Below are 12,751 nucleotides of genomic sequence, written 5' to 3'. Positions count from 1 at the left end.
AAAGGACATTGTTCATAATCACGCTCTCCGGTGTTTATAATAATTTATAATCAGGTGAGGTTCATTTTGAGTCCTCACAAGGTTTCTTCCTCATACCATCTAAGGGAGATTTTCCTTGCCACAGTCACCTCAGGTTTCTCACTAGGGATGATTTTGCCTAACATTAATCTAGGACTTTTGTACTATGTTTCTTATGTTCTGTAAAGCTGCTTTAAGACAATGTCCGTTGTTAAAAACACTATACAAATAAAATTGAAATTGAAAATTGAATTGACATGTTGGAGTAGGAAAAGAATCCACTTTGGGCTGGTCAGAGTAACTACACTGTTGTTGATTATTTTCCTATATAACATAACATTTCCAGTTGGTTGATGATTTTGCTTACTTTTAGAAATAAATACTATTCTAAAAATAAGAAACTGAAAATGTGTACAACTTTATAATAACTTTATAAATATGTATTTTTTCTTTCATCTCTGAGACATTTACAATATATTGTGGCATTGACATAAGCAGCTTTTATATTGTAATATACAGCATATGCATATTATCTCTGTGCACTGAGCTAAATAATATAACAGACTCTTTTTGACCTTCAGATATAACCTGAATTAAACACCAAACACATTCCTGAATGGAAATGAAGCCATGTGGATATGGAGGATCATGATGATGATGATCAAGATGATGATGATGATTCTTAGTAATCATTTTCTTGTCTTTCTCTCTCAATCAGAGACTTCTTAATAAATTGCATAGGACAGGTTACACCAGAAAATATTATGATCTCATCTGATGAAGAACTTCTCACCTTTAAAAAACTTTCAAACATCAATCCCCAACAATCCCCACTCTGCTTTTTACACGATGTTCTACAATTCTGAGGAAAGACGTACACAGTATGGAAAAATCTCCTATTTCTTTATAATGTTTGGAGGGGTGTCCAAACATTTTGCACTAAGGTGAATTAGATCACATGAAGCTCCAATAAATGGGCATAATTACTTCCCCTCAACCATATAATAAATAAATGTTGTTAATTAATATTACTGAGTACTCAAACCAATTACAATGTAACCAGGTCACTTTAAAATAGAATATGAATATACAATATGAAGCGGGACATTTCAGATGATCATGTGTGTAAACATTTGCTTTTACAGGTGGACAGAAGAAGAGTGCATCGACTAAAGATGTGAACCAGAAAGAGCCAGAAAAGGCTTTCTTTTAGAGCACAATAATACAATAATCTCTGGAAGTGTGAAAATTGTTGTGTCCAAATTGTGTTTGATTTGAGTCCAAATATTGTGTATATTTTTTTTTATTTCATCGTCTGTACCGCTTATCCGATCTATACTCGGGTCATGGGGAGCCTGTGCCTATCTTAGGCGTCATCGGGCATCAAGGCAGGATACACCCTGGACGGAGTGCCAACCCATCACAGGGCACACATACACACTCAGTCACTCACTCACTACGGGCAATTTAGAGACTCCAATCAGCCTAGAAGCATGTCTTTGGACTGTGGGAGGAAACCGGAGCACCCGGAGGAAACCCACCAAGCACGGGGAGAACATGCAAACTCCACACACACAGTGAGCGGGAACGGGACTCGAACCCAGGACCCTCAAGGTGTGAGGCTAACTACTAAGCCACCGTTACTGTTATGAACGGGATAAAAATGTACAGTAGTGCAAAACCAGTTTTGTTTTATTTCTATAGTGCAAAGATGCCAAGTGGATAACAGTGAGGTAAAGTAAATGTACACAGATATTGCAGTGTATAAGTGTGATCAGCTATTCAGTAAGGAAACAGCCACAGGGAAGAAGCTATTTCTCAGTCTGTTTGTGTGGGCGCTAAGACACCGGAAGCGCCTTCTGGATGGGAGAAAGGTAAGCAGTCCATAGTTCCGGTGAGAGGCGTCTTTGATAATGCCTTTCGCCCTTTGCAGGCAGTGTTTATTGTAAATGTTATTGGTGGAGGGTCTGAGTGCCAATGAATGAGTTTTCACCACCCACTGAAGAGCTTTACGGTCTGTAGTTGTGCAGTTGCCGTACCAGACTGAGATGTAGTTGGTGATGATGCTCTCCATGGTACAGCAGTAAAAGTTTACAAGAATCTTGAAGTAGAGGTGGGCCTTTTTCAGTCTCCTCAGAAAATAAAGGTGCTGTTGTGCCTTTTTAACCAGGAAGGAGGTGTTCATGGACCAGGTGAGGTCCTCTGAGATCTGGACCCCGAGGAACTTAAAGCTGGGTATCATCTGCAAACTTGATAATGCTGTTAGAGGCATGTACAGGTATGCAGTCATGGGTGAAGAGGGAGTAAAGGAAAGGGGACAATACACATCCTTGGGGAACTCCAGTGTTGAGGATGAGCCTGGAGAATGTTACGTTGTCCAGTCTGACAGAGTCCAATTGCAGAGAGGAGTACTAATTCCAAGCTGTTTAAGCTTCAAGATTAGCGGGTTGACTGTGTTAAATGCTGAACTAAAGTTAATGAACAGCATCCTGACGTAAGTGTTGGGGATGTCCAGGTGAGTCAGAGCACAATGAAGCGCTGTGGAGATGGCATCCTCTGTTGACCGGTTACGGCGATAAGCGAACTGGTGTGGACCCAGAGTGGGAGGTAGACAGTCTTGGAGGTGGGTGAGGACCAGTCTTTCAAAGTACACAGATAGGGAAATAAATACAACTCCTTCTCTTAACATTAATTTTTTCAAGGTAAAAACCATTAACATATTCATGTACATGTGTGTATAAAATATATCTGATGTAACTGCAAATGATTTCACAACAACAACACAAATGCCCTCAACAACACACAAATATGAACAGAAAACTGAATATAATTCCTGACACAATATAAGGAAATGAAACACATTTATTAATCAAGTCTAGATCAGTTTATTGATTAACAGCATCTTCAGCTTCACGGCTTCATAGCAATACAGTAGTTTTGGGAAACCAAGTGAAAGGTCACAATGACCCAAATGATGCAAAAGATTATGCAGAAAATGTTCAAATCTTAACAAATATGAACTGGAAAAAAGGTCCATCCCATTAAAACCATGGCTCTCAGTGTGGGAAAAAGGAGTCTGACACCAGTTTTACTATTTACTCTTTTACTACATTAACATGTTATGCATATTTATAGTGACTTATTGCTATTTTTTATAATGATACAGATGCTTTTTTTTAAATAATGTTTGTAAATAAAAGCAAGATCACTTTTTTGGTCACTTTTCTTAATTCATACAATCATCCACAAAAGCAAATGTAGCAACAAAAGCCCTCTCTTTTCTGTTTTTTTCTACTTCTAACAATATATATATATATATATATATATATATATATAGATAGATAGATAGATAGAGAGAGAGAGAGAGAGAGAGAGAGAGAGAGTAAACACGTCTATCACGTGATTTGACGTCACTGGGCCGTGTACGCACATGTACGTCATTTCGAATTGTTGCTATGGTAACTTCCGAACATAATCTCATGACTTTGGAAACAACCTCAGTAAAGATGTATCTTTCCAAAAGAGAAAATTCCAAAATGAAGACTGATTTTATTATACAGGGTAAGAGACTGGCCATCCCTAACCACAGTGGACACACGGACCGTGAGATGATGAGGTAAGTCTAACTGAGTTATCGAGCTAAATCTAAATCTAGCCTACTAAGTGTTTGTTTCTATCATTTGGTGTATCTGATTTATGTTTATTTTAAAACTCACTGGTATCACTTAATTTTCATGTGAAACAGAAATGATCGACGTGTCGTTAGAGGACATGCCCATGCCCAACACAACGTGCCCACCGTGAGTATTTACACCAACGGGAATCGTACTTAGTGCAACAAATGTTTACTATGGAATCACATTACTGCCATGCAAGAAAATTAAATCCTCATCAGTATCTCGTTATTCTGTGAAAAACATCTAATTACTCAGTGTTGTGGATTCAGGTCACATGACTTCAACTCCACATTTTTAACAGACAGCTCAGCTTGACCGAGTCAAGATTCAAGATTCAAGATTCAAGAAGCTTTTATTGTCATTTCAACCACATATAGCTGGCGCAGTACATAGTGAAATGAAACAACGTTTCTCCAGGACCTGGTGCTACATAAACATACAACTACTAGTACAATACAAAACAACAAACAACACCACAGAGCTAGGACAGAAGTTTGTCTTAGCCAAAAAAAAAGTGCACAGTGTGCAGCTAGGTGCAAACAGAGCATAGACAAGACAGTGCAAAAAAAAGACAATAAATACAATAAAGACAACACAAAAGAACACAGGACACTTAGTGCTGAAAGGAAATAAAAGAACGTGTACTGGAATGTAAGTGAAATAAAATAGATAAAGTGAAATGATGTAGAAAAAAAGTATTGTGCAAAAATACATAGTAGCGGTTGGAAGCAGCAGTTACTTTTTTTAGAAAAAAAGTATTGTGCAAAAATACACAGCAGCAGTTGAGGTAGTGCAAATAGAATAAACATAAGTATAACTATAACAGCGGATGACAGGTAGAGGTAGTGCAGTAAGTAATGAACAGTATAAATTATGTGTGTGTGTGTTTGTGTCCACACAGTCAAGAGAGAGTGTGTGTATCAGTGTGTGAGAGACAGAGAGTTAGTATACAGTTCAGTCCTGAGTGAGAGTGTGTGTGTGTGAGAGAGTGTAGAACAGTTCAGTCCTGAGTGAGAGTGTGTGTGAGAGTGTAGAACAGTTCAGTCCTGAGTGAGAGTGTGTGTGAGAGTGTAGAACAGTTCAGTCCTGAGTGAGAGTGTGTGTGAGAGTGTAGAACAGTTCAGTCCTGAGTGAGAGTGTGTGTGAGAGTGTAGAACAGTTCAGTCCTGAGTGAGAGTGTGTGTGAGAGTGTAGAACAGTTCAGTCCTGAGTGAGAGTGTGTGTGAGAGTGTAGAACAGTTCAGTCCTGAGTGAGAGTGTGTGTGAGAGTGTAGAACAGTTCAGTCCTGAGTGAGAGTGTGTGTGAGAGTGTAGAACAGTTCAGTCCTGAGTGAGAGTGTGTGTGAGAGTGTAGAACAGTTCAGTCCTGAGTGAGAGTGTGTGAGAGTGTAGAACAGTTCAGTCCTGAGTGAGAGTGTGTGTGAGAGTGTAGAACAGTTCAGTCCCGGGTGTTGAGGAGCCTAATGGCTTGAGGAAAGAAACTGTTACACAGTCTGGTTGTGAGGGCCCGAATGCTCCAGTACCTCTTTCCAGATGGCAGGAGGGTGAAGAGTGTGTGTGAGGGGTGTGTGGGGTCAGCCACAATGCTGATGGCTTTGCGGATGCAGCGTGCGGTGTAAGTGTCTGTGATAGAGGGGAGAGAGACTCCGATGATCTTCTCAGCTGTCCTCACTATCCGCTGAAGGGTCTTGCGATCTGAGACGGTGCAGTTCCCAAACCAGGCAGTGATGCAGCTGCTCAGGACGCTCTCGATGGTCCCTCTGTAGAACACAGACAGGATGGGGGGAGGGAGATGGGCTTTACTCAGCCTCCTCAGGAAGTAGAGGCGCTGCTGGGCTTTCTTGGTGATGGAGCTGGTGTTGAGTGACCAGGTGAAGTTCTCCGCCAGATGGACACCAAGGAATTTGATGCTCTTGATGATCTCCACAGAGGAGCCATCGATGGACAGCGGAGAATGGTCACACCGTGCTCTCCTGAAGTCAACAACCATCTCTTTGATCTTGTCGACGTTCAGGGAGAGGTTGTTGGCTCTGCACCAGGCTGTTAGATGTTGCACCTCCTCTCTGTATGCTGACTCGTCGTTCTTGCTGATGAGACCCACCACGGTCGTGTCATCGGCAAACTTGACGATGTGGTTGGAGCTGTGCATTGCTGCACAGTCGTGAGTCAGCAGAGTGAACAGCAATGGACTGAGCACACACCAATGGAGGAGCTCCAGTGCTCAGTGTGGTGGTGCTGGAGATACTGCTCCCGATCCGGACTGACTGAAGTCTCCCAGTCAGGAAATCCAGGATCCAGTTGCAGAGAGAGGTGTTCAGGCCCAGGAGACTCAGCTTCTTAACCAGTTGCTGAGGGATGATTGTGTTGAATGCTGAACTGAAATCTATGAACAGCATTCGAACGTAGGAGTCTTTGCAGTCCAGGTGTGTGAGGGCCAGATGGAGGGTTGTGGTGATGGCGTCTTCCGTGGAACGGTTAGGACGATACGCAAACTGCAAAGGGTCCAGCAAGGGTGGTAGCTGTGACTTGATGTGCCTCATGACGAGCCTCTCGAAGCATTTCATCACGATTGGTGTGAGTGCGACGGGACGGTAGTCATTGAGGCAGGAAACCGTGGACTTCTTTGGCACAGGGACGATGGTCGTTGTCTTGAGGCACGTAGGGATGATGGAGCTGCTCAGTGAGATGTTGAAGATGTCAGTGAAGACATCTGCTAGCTGCTCCGCACACTCCCTGAGAACTCTGCCAGGAATGTTGTCTGGTCCAGCGGACTTCCGTGGGTTAACTCTGTATAGAGTTCTCCTCACGTCAGCCGTGGTGAGACAAAGCACTGGGTCATTAGGAGGAGGGATGGTCTTCCTCGCTGTTGTGTTGTTCTATGCCTCAAACCGAACGTAGAAGTCGTTCAGCGCATCTGGAAGGGAGGCGTCACTGTCACAGGCAGGTGAAGTTGTCCTGTAGTTGGTGATCGCCTGAATGCCCTGCCACAAGATCCAACAGCAGCAGGAAGCAAGGAGACGAGTTGCAGGAAGAAAGGGCACAAAAAAGAAGTTTCAGTCAGAAAGTTCAGGCAAACATCAAAACAGAAAACACATAGATGTTCAGACTGGTAGCGATTTACTAATCAATGAAACTTTTCTAAAAGTGTTCAGCTTGTATATATAATGTTTAGGCCTTCTCTGTCATTAATTTCATGAAACACATCAATAAGCTAGAACATGCTTATACCAAGGACTCTCAAACATTTTGCTCCTCATTAACTGTCCAGCACTACCATGAGCAGTCAAATAAACTAATAACTATAAAAACCTCAGTAAATATAACAGCTTAGTATAACAGTGAGGTGTGATTTCCATCAATGTAACAGAATTAAAAATACAGCAAGTGTAGCTGTGCTTTATGGATCCCACACTGATAACCATGTGTTTATAGCAAACGGTTTATTTTACTATCTAGCTGAAGTGGTTGCATTAATCTTTAATCTTTAAAATATAATATGCTTATGACATGTATATAATGTGCTGAAAATCCAATTAGCAAAGACGTACTTCACAAGTTTACACAGTGTACTTCCTGTGTACTTTGAGTTTAAACTCAGCAATGCTATCTGTTTGTCCCTAGAGTCTAGGATATAAACAATTTGAGAAGCAAATGTAAAAAAAATCAATCTTCCATTTTATTCGTACTGCTTGAATTGTTTATAAATTGAAAGTCCAGCACTATCACTGTTGGGCCCTTGAGCATATGCTAATCTGTGCACCAGGCTAAGTCTGATTTCTGTCCTAGAACTATACCTGGAGGAGCTGAGTGATCATATCGAGGAGGTCAGTGTGGCATGCCAGACAAATGAATTTCTGGACAAACCATCAACACCCCTTTTTATTCCTGCCAAAACTGGCAAAGATGCAGCGACCCAGATAGAAGATGGAGAGGTACAGATAACTTATTCATTATTCGTCAACACGGTTAATGTTTTTTTCACCGTAATACAGTAGTTATGGCCACTTTTTAACAGGTTTGTTTATTGTGTATGGATTTTATATATAAACACCAAATCTCCCTCTCCAGTCTGCAGAAGAGACAACTTCCTACTTTGCAGTGTCTAGCTGTTTCAACATAATAAGTGTGCGACTAATAAAGTTGGTGTCTTTCTTGGTTACAACTGTTTGACTTTGATCTGGAGGTTCAGCCAGTGCTGCAGGTCTTGATAGGAAAGACCATGGAGCAGGCTTTACTGGGAGTACTGGAGGAGGAGGAGCTGGCTGGGTTGAGGGCTCAGCAGCGTGCTTTCCAGGAGTTGCATAATGCTGAATTGGTTGAAATTCAATGACTGGAGGAGCAGGAGAGGTGCCACAGAGAGGAGAAGGTAAGATCAACTGCATCATGTCCAGCTGGAATTCTCATTTTGCCCATTTCCCATTTTTAAAAAATGACATGGTCAGTCTTCAGCAGTTCTGGATAGATAATAAATAAGAATTAAAATTGATTAATCTTTAGAGTCTTTAGACAGATATATGCCTATTATAGGCATGTTATTCAGAACAAGACTGAAATAAAATCTTTGTACAAACTGAACACAAATTTGACGTCTTCCAAATGCAGGCTCGGAGGGTTGAGCAGCAAAGGATGGTCTTGAAGAAGGAAAGAGAGACAGCAGAGAAAATTGCTGTTAGAACATTCAGTCAGCATTATCTTGCTGACCTGCTCCCCTCAGTCTATTCGAAACTGAGAGACGATGGATATTTCTACGACCCAGTGCGGAGAGGTGTGTTTCTAATTTACTGTCATGCAAAGAAAATACTTTGTTCTGTACCTAACCAGAACAAAACCTAGAGCAGACGTGAGACTAACACTTCTGTTCTCTGGGTTCTAGGATGTTTCCAAATTTAAATGAACACTAGCTATAACCATTAATAATTAAAAATATGCAAAACATTAACACAAAATGTATGTGTCAGAGAAGAAAAGCAATTAGTCAAGCAGTTCATTATACCACTAAAATATACTCATTTTCTTTACATCAGATATAGAAACTGGATTTCTTCCATGGCTGATGGCAGAAGTCAAAAATACTCTGGAAAAGCACCGAATTGTACAAACAGAGCTTGACGGTGAGTATGAATTTACCATTCTACAGTAGCTGTCATATTCTATACAAATTCTATTTTATTCTACTCTACATCAAATGTGAAGTTTGCTTTAGATACTGGCTACCTTTAGTTTACTGACTTTCTCTAAAATATTTACTCATCATCCTGTTAAAAATCCCTCCATGATCATATTTAAAACTTCACACAGTTCACATTTTGTGTGACAGTTGAAACAGTTTCTATTATTATTTATCACATCCCACTCTTCTTTTTCTGTTACAGGTCTCATCCAAGATGTGACCAACCGCAGACTGTGTCTCTACTACAAATGAAATACAACTAAAAAAACTATCTATCTATCTATCTATCTATCTATCTATCTATCTATCTATCTATCTATCTATCTATCTATCTATCTATCTATCTATCTATCTATCTATCTATCTATCTATCTATCTATCTATCTATCTATCTATCTATCTATCTATCTATCTATCGACAACAGGTACTACATAACATCTGGTACCTACATCTGGGATTATTCCCAAATGGACAAAGCTATTCGTCATATCAACGATATCACTTGGAGTTTATTATTATTATTGTTATTATTTTTATTTTTATTCTTACATAAACAGTTAGAGTAGAACCATAATCTATTATACACTATTTTGTAATATTAAGCAAGCAGAATATTGCTATTGTTCTTTGTGTGTGTGTTTTCCTACTTTTGTGTTCTCATCTAGCTGCAATTAATCCACAGATGCTAGAGTTGTAAAAGTCTTCATTTGCAGCTTTAGGTGTTTCCAGTAGCTGGAACTACTGAGGAGGCTGTCTCAATGGCTTGGATAGTGGGGAGCTGTCTTGACAACTGGGATGGTGTCCACTGATGGAGCTGACTTGACAATTGGAACAGTGTCCACTGATGGAGCTGTCTAAATGGCTATATATATATATATATATATATATATATATATATATATATATATGTTTTAAGATTAAGTTATGTTTTTAAGATTGGTTTTTCCCAGCGGAATCCAACCCACAGATATCCACCTACTGTATATACATTATGCAATAATATCATGTATTACAAAATAAATGCTAAAAATGTGTATTGTAGTGGAATTGTAGCGCCCTCTTCTGCTTAGATCTATATATATATATATACAGTGAGGGAAAAAATTATTTGATGTGATCCTCTGCTGATTTTGTATGTTTGCCCACTGACAAAGAAATGATCAGTCTGTAATTTTAATGGTAGGTGTATTTGAACAGTGAGAGGCAGAATAACAACAAAAAATTCCAGAAAAACGCATTTCAGAAAAGTTCTACATTGATTTGCATTTTAATGAGTGAAATAAGTATTTGATCCCCTATCAATCAGAAAGATTTCTGGCTCCCAGGTGTCTTTTATACAGGTAAGGAGCTGAGATTACAGTAGGAGCACTCTCAGGGAGTGCTCTTAATCTCAGCTAGTTAACTGTATGAAAGACACCTGTCCACAGAAGGACACAATCAATCAGATTCCAAACTCTCCATCATGGCCAAGACCAAAGAGCTTTCCTTGGATGTCAGGGACAAGATTGTAGACCTACACAAGGCTGGAATGAGTTACAAGACCATCGCCAAGCAGCTTGGTGAGAAGGTGACAACAGCTGGTGCGATTATTCCCAAATGGAAGAAACACAAAAGGACTCTCAATCTTCCTCGGTCTGGGGCTCCATGCAAGATCTCACCTCATGGAGTTTCAATGATCATGAGAACGGTGAGGAATCAGCCCAGACTTACACTGGAGGATTTTCTCAATGATCTCAAGGCAGCTGGGACCATAGTCACCAAGAAAACAATTGGTAACACACTATGCTGTGAAAGACTGAAATCCAGTAACGCCCACAAGGTCCCCCTGCTAAAGAAAGCACATGTACAGGCTCATCTGAAGTTTGCCAGTGAACATCTGAATGATGAGGAGAACTGGGTGAAAGTGTTGTGGTCAAATGAGACCAAAATCCAGCTCTTTGGCATCAACTCAACTCGCCGTGTTTGGAGGAGGAGGAATGCTGCCTATAACTCCAAGAACACCGTCCCCACTGTCAAACATGGAGGTGGAAACATTATGCTTTGGGGGTGTTTTTCTGCTAAGGGGACAGGACAACCGCACCGCATCAAAGGGACGATGGACAGGGCCATGTACCATCAAATCTTGAATGAGAACCTCCTTCCCTCAGCCAGGGCATTGAAAATGGTTCGTGGATGGATATTCCAGCCTGACAATGACCCAAAACACACGGCCAAGGAAACAAAGGAGTGGTTCAAAAAGAAGCACATTAAGGTCCTGTAGTGGCCTAGCCAGTCTCCATACCTTAATCCCATAGAAAATCTGTGGAGGGAGCTGAAGGGTCAGCCACAAAACCTTAATGACTTGGAGAAGATCTGCAAAGAGGAGTGGGCCCAGATTCCTTGAGATGTGAGATGTGTGCAAACCTGGTGGCCAACTACAAGAAACGTCTGACATCTGTGATTGCCAACAAGGGGTTTGCCACCAAGTACTAAGTCATGTTTTGCAAAGGCGTCAAATACTTATTTCACTCAATAAAATGCAAATCAATGTAGAACTTTTTTGAAATGTGTTTTTCTGGATTTTTTTGTTGTTATTCTGTCTCTCACAGTTCAGATAAACCTACCATTAAAATTACAGACTGATCATTTCTTTGTCAGTGGGCAAACATACAAAATCAGCAGAGGATCACATCAAATAATTTTTTCCCTCACTGTATATATATATATATATATATATATATATATATATATATATATATATATATATATATATGAGAGAAAGAGAGAGAGATGATTCCTCACATCATAGAAATATTTTGGATATTATAGATCTAAGCAGAAGAGGGCGCTACAATTCCACTACAATACACATTTTTAGCATTTATTTTGTAATACATGATATTATTGCATAATGTATATACAGTAGGTGGATATCTGTGGGTTGGATTCCGCTGGGAAAAACCAATCTTAAAAACATAATCTAGAAAATCTAACAAGGAAATACTAAATCTACTAGACTGAGTCTGGAGTGTTTATGGGCAGTGTAGTGAAATACACTGGCATTTCTTCTTAAGGCTGAAAGCTGAGCTCTTGGCTTAAGGCTTAAGTGCATTTTTTGTTTTCAGAATTGTCCATTTTAACAATGTTTCCTTCTATTATTTTCAATATTTCCTAGAATTATTCCACTTTGTACTCTGTGAAAGGCATTAATGAAGTCATAGGAATGAAGAATTATATTCAGCTTGGCAACAGCTTTCTTTCTTTCTTTCTTTCTTTCTTTCTTTCTTTCTTTCTTTCTTTCTTTCTTTCTTTCTTTCTTTCTTTCTTTCTTTCTTTCTTTCTTTCTTTGATGGGGTCAATCCATCCATCTCTGTAGCCCCACCAACAGGCAAATCTTCAAGGTCCATTTTTTCTTATAACCTCTGAACCATTTGTCCTAGAGTTGTAATCTTTTTTCTATTGAATCCTTGAGTCATGCACCCATTGGCATATTGGATTTTGCATCATTTAGAATTTTGCAAACTAGCAAAATAATAATTCTATCTAATAATAAGCATGTTAAAATATTGTTGTTTAACATGCCATTTTTGATGTAATAAAACTTTCTTTAAGAGATGCTTCAAGGTATAACATGAAGTTCATTAATCAATTAAAAATTATACTGACTGGCAGAATATTGTGAAATAAAAGGAATACACCTCAAGTTGTTTTATTTGATTTGATTGTTGTCCTATAACAGAACACACTGTTGTGTTTTATTCCTTACATAATTCCTTATTGACATTAACAGTGTTAGAGATTTACAGCTTTCCTCTAACCACATTTCTAACCCGGGTTCATGCTTCAAACTTAAATGTATTTAGTGAGTTTTTGAAGAGCTCTGTAATATCCTGTCGCATGTTGTAT

The 12,751-nt window shown here is 39.6% G+C and overlaps 1 pseudogene; it reads left to right on the top strand.

The window, feature by feature from the left end:
* Positions 1 to 2,306: 2,306 nt before the first annotated feature.
* LOC131369155 (radial spoke head protein 3 homolog) lies at positions 2,307 to 9,225 on the top strand (annotated as a pseudogene).
* The last annotated feature ends 3,526 nt before the right edge of the window (positions 9,226 to 12,751 follow it).

Source organism: Hemibagrus wyckioides, linkage group LG18, assembly GCF_019097595.1.
Source record: "Hemibagrus wyckioides isolate EC202008001 linkage group LG18, SWU_Hwy_1.0, whole genome shotgun sequence".
NCBI lineage: Eukaryota > Metazoa > Chordata > Actinopteri > Siluriformes > Bagridae > Hemibagrus > Hemibagrus wyckioides.
This window is presented reverse-complemented; position numbering and strand designations above follow the sequence as displayed.